Raw genomic sequence first — 9,663 nt, 5'->3', positions numbered from 1 at the left:
AACTATAAGCTCCATGAGAGCAAATATATTTTCTGTCTTATTTCACCATTGCATTTCTTGTATGCTTATTGTCTTCTTTATGAGACAAATTTACTGATATCCCATCAGTTTTGCATCATTAGGCTACTTCCAATAGTTCTAAATCATAAGGCATCAATATGTGTCCGTTGAATGAATGACAGATATATTGCCTAACTTTTCATTTAGCACTTTGTCTATTATCTTTTTCACTTAGTATTTATTATCTACTTCTTAGTAAAACAGTATTTAGTGTACTAAAATGGGATAATTGTTAATGTTCCCATCACTATGATATGTTTCTAAGACAAAATATAAAAATTAATGATTTTATTACTCCATTTAAACATTTATTATAGCTCTTAAAAAAGAAAATTTAAGCAGTTTTAATAGAAATGCATCAAATATTAAAAGAATCTCTTAAAATACAGTTAAGTATTTAAGCTAAATGGACAAGAGAAAAAGAAAAATGTAGTGATATCTTCAGGAAAAAATAGAGTAGTCTTTTTATGAAAAGTAACTAGCAATTAAATCTTTAAAACAGACTTGTTTAACACACTTTAAAAATGTGATTAAATTCATCAAATAAACTTGTTTACTTCTGTTTCTAAGCCAGTTTATGATATTGTACTAATGATTACAGCATGTGCTAAATACTAAGCTAAACATGTATTATTTTATTTAATCACTCTACTTGTGTAAAGAATGCAAAAAATGTCTTGAATGTGACCAAATCCACTAATTATTTGTTTATGAATTCACTGTAGAGATTTACTTAGAATTCTAATTTATTTGATCTAGAAATTTGTTTTTATTTTTAATCTATCAAAATCACCTTCTCTAGATAGGTGCAGGGCTGGTGCAGTGCATGCTCCCAGTTTTGGTTTCTTGAGGAAGAGGGTAACATAAGAAGACTCCTACAGAAGGTCATAGGCTCCAGAGATCTGGAATCATAAATCAAGCCATGGATAGAAAGGGATTCAAACACCAACTGTGGTGCTGCAGAGATAAGATTTGAGGCTCTAGTTTAAAGCCAGGAGTTCAGAGATGGGTATGGTTTAGAAAGCAGTGAAAAACAGATTGTGATAAAGGTCAGAGCTGAAGGGGTATGGAGTGATTATTGCAACTATCCATAGATATTTTAATAGCTCATTATAGGTCCAGGGGAGCATGGTGTATTTGTCTGGCTTAGGAAGCCATATACAAAGATGATTACTAAGTCTCTCATAAACATTTTTTTGTTCACTTGGAAGCATATTTTAGGTAATTTCATACCCACCCACCCCCATTTTACATTATAGTTTTCCTGGATTGGCTTCCTCACAATCTATCCCAATCCCTTCTTCATATACCCATATTCTCCCAATATCCACTTCATAAAAAATTGAGGCCCAATGGTAGTTCTTATAGGAGAGAACATTTAATGACTTGGAACCAGAAGATTTGAGAATAAGAAGGGACTTTATTATATTACTTATCCCAATGCTTTAATTTAAAAAATCCACTCATTCAATATTACCTATTAAGCACCTAAAATACACCAGATACTCTTCTAGAACTGGGGAAATAAAGGTAAACAAAAGAGACCAAGTACTTGTCTTCATGGAACATACTTTTTCTTGAGGAGATAGATAATAAACAAGTAAACAAATATAGGAATGTAACAAATTTTCAATAAATTCTATAATGAAAAATCTAGTTGTGATAATGACATGGAACTTGATGGAAAGAAAGTGATTGGAGAAGGCCTCTCTAAAAGGTGAAATTTGATCAATTAAATTTGATCAATTTAATTTGATAATTAAAGTGAGGAGAGATTCATATTGCTGCTCTGAGGGAAGTTGTCTAAGGAAAAGGCAACAAATACAACATTCTATGGCAGAAAAACTAGGTTTAAGAAAGAGGCCAGTGAGGGTGAAAAGGAGTGAGAAAGGTGGAAAGAGGTGATGTTAAAGAGAAAGACAGGGCCAGATTACACAAGGCCTCAAAGGCCATGGTGTAGAATTTGGATTCGATTCTAGTGCAATAGAGAATCATTAAAATGTGTTAAGTAAGAGAAAGCTATGATATATAGTTTTTACTAAAAAGTATATATGAATGAAGAATATACTGAAGAAGAGCAAGAGAGAATGCAAGGAGAAGAGTTAGGGGACTCGAAGTTGTCAACATGAGTGATGATGATAAGGTAAAGGCAGTAGTCCTAGAAGTGGTGAGTAGTAGTCAGCCTTGAGGTATATTTTGAGGTTAAAGTCAACAGGACTTTAGTTGATCGTATAGAGAGTTTAGTGTGAATAAGAGAGGGTTCAAACATAACTGCAAGGTTTTGGACATGAGTGGCAGAGTATACAACATTTACTAAGATGAGAAAGACTAGGAGATAATCATATTTGGGGGGGAAAAACCAGTAGTTGTAGTTTGGGTGTATTAAGCTTGGATACCTCTTGGACATTCAAGTAGAGCCATTAAATAGGCAGTGAAAATAAAAATATAGAGTTTGGGAGAGGTCCAGGATGGAGTTATCAAATTGTGGAAACCGTCCTATGTTAATGATATTTATAGCCATTTGACATCCTGAGATCTCATCTGAGAAGTAACTATAGAGAAGAGAGGGGGCCTGAAAACTGAGTTCTAGAGCACACCAACAGCTAGCATAAAAAAGAGATACCAGCAAAGGATATTCAGAAGGAGAGGACAGTGAAGGAGGAAAGCCAGTGGCTTTCTAGAAGTAAGGTGAAGGAAGTTTGAGAGGGAGAAAGGAGAACTAAAGTTCGGTCATTGAGAATGGCAAGTAGTATGTTGTTGGTGACCTTGACATAAGTAATTTCAATGAAGTAATGAAAGTCTAACCAGAGAATATTCAAGAAGAAATGGAAAGCGAAGAAATATTTTTAAAATAGGGATCAGAGAAATGGGACAGAAGCTATAGGAGATGTCAGCTCTGATAAGGATTTTATTTTATTTTTTTAATGAGAAATATTAGAAAATGTGCATATGCTGACAAGAATGATTTGTCATGCCTAGACTTTTGAGTTTGAGAGGAGGACACATTGTCAGACTTTTATTTCTCAAAATAAATGAGCTTTGTGTCAGTAGAGGAGGTAGTTTTCTGTTGACATCTTCATTAAAATCAATAGCATTGAATATGAATAGCTTCAGATTCCCTCTTTTAAGACAACCATAAATAACTCCAAGGGCTTGCTCTGCCTTACACAGATTCCCAGGCATCTAGGCACGTGGCAGGAGTGGCAGACCTGCCAAGCGATGTGTCTGGTCCTGTGTGATGGATTAGTGGGCTTTGATGAATGGCCCATGCCAGGCAGCTCCATTAGAGCTGACTGACTCTGGCAAGATTAATTGTTTTAGATTGTACAGACATGCTTCGTGAGGAAAGTATTTCTGTTTATCTATCTTCTGTCCATCACAAAGGGTCCCTTGCAACTTGTCATAATCCATAAAGAGAAACAAAACATTTTCATACCTAGCAAGGATGCTTTCAACTATTTTCTCAGTTTTGTTTGCATCCTCGGGGCCAACAAAAATATATTGGTTTTCTTTGATAGTTGTTAAACTCTCTTTGTAAGCCATTCTTGGCACAGTCTAAGACTTAAAATTAAAAGGTCTAAAGAGTAAGGTATACTGTGGATCAATGTAGTTTGTAGAGCATAGCAATTATCATATTTTAAATACTTGTCTGCATGCCTTGGCTCCCTTGAGAGATACCACAGAGCCTGAAGTATACTAAGTATTCAGTAAATGTTTGTTAAATGAATTAATTTATGAATGAGATATATAACACTTTTAGGATTAATGTGACTTTAAAAGAATTTAAAAGGCTTCGATCTTTTTCTTAGAAGAAACAAATAAAATATATTTCCAAATGACATATATACTATTTATTTTTTAGTGAAACATTCAAATAGAGCTTACTATATGACAGGCACTATAATATTTATAATTGCTTTATAAATATTAACTCATTTAATTCCATAAGTTGGTATTATTACCACCATTTTATACATGAGGAAACTGAGGCATGTGAAGAAGTTAAGGAAGGTTACACAGCTAACACAGGGCAGAGCTGAGATGCAAACCTAGACAATCTGACTTCAAAACTCTAACCATATAGTTTTGTCAAACCATAATGTTTAGCAATTAATTTAATGTAAATATTTTTCAAAATTGATTACTGTTGACAGGGAGTAAACTATAATCAGAATGCTGCACTTGGAACTGCTTCAAAATTTGAGAGTTTCATGGTTTGGAGTCATTGCTCTAAGAATAACAGTCCTTGCTATTGTACAGTTACAGTGTGACAGGTCTCATATTGGGCGATATATATATATGCAATATATATGTTATATACATATAACTTGAATGATAAATATGAACAATAAGAATTATTACCCCATTTAAAAAATAAACCAGGGTGTGAGTAGAGGAAATGGAAATCAAACCCAGGTATGTTCTACTTCAAAACTAAGGTTCTTGTGACTCAGTAGGGAAAATAAAAGAACCTACTTGAATAATTGAACTTCACAGAGAAGATAGAGCCAACAAGGTTGAACTATAGTTTTTGAAGTTGGGGCTGAATTTAAGATTGTTTTGTGTAAAAACGCAATTCATTTAATAAAATCTAAAAATAAAAATTTCCAGAAATTTTAGTTTTATATTTTGGTTAATTTATTTTAATACAAGTGGAAAACCATGGAGAATACAAAGAAAAGTTATCGGTATCAATAGTAAAATGTAAATGTTTATTCTGGGCACAAAAATAATTCATTGCTTTTCTTAAAGAAATTTTCTGTTACTGGGAATCAAGAATTTTGGACTCTTGTTCACCTACAATTCTATCACAGATATAAGAAAATCAGAACTGACCTTTAACCTATCTGAGTCAGCTCCCATGTTAAGCTCTCTTACATGCATTGCCTAATTTAATCTTTACAATAGCCCTATCAGTTAGATATTATTATTATTATTTCATTGATTAGGAAACTGAGGACTAAAGAAGTAATCATTTACCTAAATTTACTCAGATAAGTGGCACAGGTGAGATGTTAATTATGATCTGTGTAACTCTGAAGTTCATTAAGATATTCATTATAAACTATAGTAACCAATGTTACTATAACTGCTTAACTGTTTAGAAAGCTCTTCCATATTTTTTTTTACATTTTATTTTGACAATTCTGTGAGACAGGCAAATCAGATAAAAGGAAGACAAAGATCTTAAAAACAGCTTTTTAAAAAATTCACAAAGGACTATATTAAAGGTATTACTGTTCATCAAAAGACGCCTTTAAGAGAGTGAAAATATAAGCCACAGAATAGGATAAAATAATCTCACCTATATCTAACAGAGGAAAAGGTTTCAAAATTAATAGAAAAAAGGCAGATAACCTGTTAGAAAAATGAGAAATACTTTGACAGTCACTTTACTATGGAAGATATCCATAGGCCAATAAACATATGAAAAGAGGCTCAACTAGATTCCCATCAAGAATGCAACTGAAATCCGCAATGCAATACCATTTTGGCTAAAATTAAAAGGTGTCGGCGAAGATATAGAGTAACCAGAACCCCCATACACTGCTGCTGGGAGGATGAATTTCAGATATTTTGAAAAGCTCTTTGGCCGTTGTTTATCCCAGGACCCAGCAACACCACTCTGAAGAAGATACTTCACAGAAATGCATATATATGGGCACCTAAGGACATACCATTATGTTTCATAGAAAGCATTTTTAATAACTCTAAAATTATAAACTATCCAAATACTCAACAACTGTAGAATGGATAAATATGTGTGGTATAGTCACATAATGAAATGTATACAGAAATAATAATGAACTACAGTTACACACAATAACATAGAATAATCTCCCAAACAAAATTTGGAGTGAAAAAAGAGAGATACAAAATGATGCATGCTGTGAGGTTTTGTCTATTTTTCAAAAACAGGAAAAACTAATCTGTACTCTTTGAAGTCAGAGTAGTGATGGGCGGGTAGTAGTGATTCTAAAAGGGCATGGGAAGAACATGCGTTAAAACAATTCTATTGTCGATGGATGTGTTGTTTTCAGTTTTGAGCTATTAGGCATAGAGCTGCTCTGAACATTTTAGGGCATATTTTTTGGTGGACATATATATTTCATTATGCTTTTTTTTTGCCTTAAATTCTACTTTGCTGATGTTAGTGTTTGCATGATATATCTTTTTTCACCCTATTTCCTTAAGACATTATCTCTTATAAACTGAATTTCATTAAGTCTTTTTTTTTTTTTAAAGACAGTATTTGTTTTTGGAGTCTTAAGTCCATTTATAGTTAATGTAATACTGATATAAATGGTTTATTTTTTATCATCTTGCTATTTATTTTCTATTTGCCCCACTGTTTTTTTTATTACTCTTCCCTTTTTTTTTTTGCCTTATACTGGCATAATCAAATATTTTTATAATTCACTTTTTTATCTTCTGTTGTTTGCTACACTTTCTTGAACTATTTTGTGTATTTCTAGAACTACAGTGATTTCTCCTCTTTGAAAATGGGTTGAAAAATAGGAAACGTTCTTCGTATCTGTTAATGTTGCACTTGTAACTTTGAGTATTACGTCACATTCAGTTCAATTTATCATGTTCTTTTGTTATCTGAATTTACTTAAATGAGATTTGGATCTAGGGATTTGATCAGACTCTGGTTGCATCCCTTTGGTAAGACAATAAATGGTGTTGTATTCTTTTATCAAGAGACACGTTAAGTCTGAACTTCACTCTGTTTTTGTATTTGCAGCTACTGATGTTCCTGATGGGATCCATTAAGTCTTTAAATTTTCAAAATGGTAATAGTCTAATTCAGTACTGTGTAATAGAAATAATGTGAGCCACAAAAGTGAACCACATGTGTACTTATAAATATTCTTGTAGCCTTATTTAAAATAACTTGTAAAATTAATTTAATGTAATATATAAATATATATATTTAACTCAATATATAAAAATCATTTCAACAGGTAATCGACATAAAAATAGTCAATAAGATATTTTAACTTCTCTTTTTTTATACTACATGTATGAAATCTGTTGTATGTTTTACATTTACATCACATCTTTATTTGGACTAGGAATAATTCATATGTTCTATAGACACATGACTATTGACTATCATATTAGATACATAGTTTTAATTTTTTTTTATGTTTATGAATTAGCTGGAATATTTTATAAGGAGATGCTCCTTCCCAATCCTAATTCTCTAGTTCATAAAGGAAGGTAGAGCTAGAATACCCCAAAATTGATCATTTGCTTTCAACAATATAAATACAGTGGACAATAATAATAGTGTTGTTTTTCTGAGGCTGCTATGAAAACAGTACTATTTTCCCACTGTAATTATTTAAGTTAAAAAGATTTTTTTTTTTGCTTATTCCCTCCCATTTTTGCCCATGTTTTAGAGTTGTACTACTTCTACATTAACAGATCATACAGCCATTTTATATACTCCTTTTAAAAAATTCTCATTTAATTTTAGTTCAACTATTAACTATATATTTAATGCTCACAAGTCCTTGTGTTGATGTTTCTCTGGTCATATTGATTGTCTGAAGCTTGTTCTCTAGAAGATTATTCAGAGGAAGCTCCTGGGAACTATACTTTCTAAGTACTTACATGTTCCTAACACTTGTTCTATTTTCTTTGTCCTTGAAAGTAAGTTTTTCTGGAAATAAAATTCTCAGCTTAAATTTCCTTTGCTTGAGAATCTTGGTATAGATCATTCTGTGTCAATATTTTGAGGTACACGATGTGATGTTTCAAAATATATATATATATTTATTTATAATTCACTTTAGAAACATTTTCTTGAAATTTGCTTTTATTTCAGTGTTTAGTTTAATATTTAGTTCACTTGTTTTGGTTTTCTTCTTCAGGTATCTTAATATCTGTAAGTTGGATCTTCTTTGCCTATCTTTAGTATGTACCACTTACTTTTATTTTGTTATTATTATTATTATTATTTTATGCCTACAGCACCTGGTCTTCCTAGGTGGTCTCCCATCCAAGTACTAACCAGGCCCAACCCTGCTTAGCTTCTGAGATCAGACGAGATTGGGCGTGTTCAGGATGGCATGGCATAGACCTGTACCACTTTCAAGACCTTTTTCTTTCTTCTTTTTTTTTTTGATTCACAATTTCTCCCTTTTTATTTTATATGACTCTAAGCTTTTTTGTTGTGTTTATTCACTTTTGTGTTACTTCTAGTTTAATTTTCATTTCTAAAGATTTTTCTTCTAATTCTTTGAGGTCTGCGCCTTCATTTCTGGGATTTTCTAATTCTAATTGATACTGTTATTTCCTATCTTGTATAATTTTATTAATTCATTTTAGCTGATTTGGGAAGTATGCTGCCATTTTGATTTATATTTAAGCATATTCTATGGCTTGCTTTCATTGTCTACAGGAATGTTATTCTGCTCGACATTCTCTCATATTTTCTATGAGTTGAGACCTTAATGCTTTTCTATTGCTCATATTCGTGTGAATTTGGTTTTTCTGAAACCATAGAAAGAGGCTTGGTTCGTATAGCTTTATGAGATTCCTGGCTTCAATTTTCTCCTTATATCCATTAATTTCAGATGTCCTTGTCCCACTCATTTTTTATTCTGTTCTCAGAAGTTTCTTCTCAGTGTGGGGACTTATCTTGAAAGAAAGACCTAATGGGTCATTTTTGAGAGTTCATAAGAACCCAGAGTGCAACAGATTCTTTAAGCCTTACTGAAGAATTGTTGGATTCACCCTCTATTGGACTAGGAAAAACCCTTTACAGTTTTAGATACTGTGTCAGTTTGGCTCATTGCTCTTTCTAGTGAATACCTGTTTGGTATCTTGGGGTTACCTTAATTTGATGTCCATCGGGCATTCTATTGTTTCCTTCTGACTTCTGCACAGATGCCAGTAATACTCAAATCTTGTGATTTTTGGTGGTTTGCTCTCATTCATTTTTATTTTAAGGTTAATTGGAATGCTTTGTCATTTAGTTTTATTGTATATGTCCTTTGGTTTTTGTTTCACCACCTGTTCTGATGTGGTGATTTTGGAAGATGCAAAAGTTACATAGCCGCCACAATTGCCATCTTTCCAAAATACAATGCTATTTTAAATCAGCTTCCTGAATAAACAAATTCAAACAATGAATACTTGATTGACATAAGATTGGCCATCCTTGTACCCTCTATAGGGTAGGGTAGAATGAATTTAGACATTATATATAGTGTACATAGAGTTGCTATTTGGGCCGTGTGAACACTTACTATCCATCCTCTGTGCTAGGAAGGCATGTGCAGGATTTAGCCAGCTGATTTCCATTTCTGCTGAAACTGGTCGAGACAAAAGAAGAGAAGCTTTTTGAACATAGAAGCCCTGAAAATAAACTCTAATAAGATGGAAAGGAAAACTCCATCCAGAAAACTTAAGTTGAAATCCTGAAGTATACCTACTATCTCTTTGACTTTGAAGAAGTCATTTATACTCACTAAAACTTAGTTTTGTTTGTTTGTTTTGTTTGTTTTGTCTGGTTTTTGTGTTTTGTTATAAAACTCTTTACTTGGCTAGGAATATTGGGAGAAAAAACAAAAGATGTACTGTTTTAGA

The 9,663-nt window shown here is 32.5% G+C and overlaps 1 pseudogene; it reads right to left on the bottom strand.

The window, feature by feature from the left end:
• Positions 1-8,034: 8,034 nt before the first annotated feature.
• Positions 8,035-8,152, bottom strand: LOC112476395 (annotated as a pseudogene).
• Between the last annotated feature and the right edge of the window lie 1,511 nt (positions 8,153-9,663).

This window comes from Pteropus alecto, unplaced genomic scaffold (assembly GCF_000325575.1).
Source record: "Pteropus alecto unplaced genomic scaffold, ASM32557v1 scaffold161, whole genome shotgun sequence".
Lineage (NCBI taxonomy): Eukaryota > Metazoa > Chordata > Mammalia > Chiroptera > Pteropodidae > Pteropus > Pteropus alecto.
Note: the sequence above shows the minus strand (reverse complement) of the source record. Positions and strands in the feature narration are given on the sequence as shown.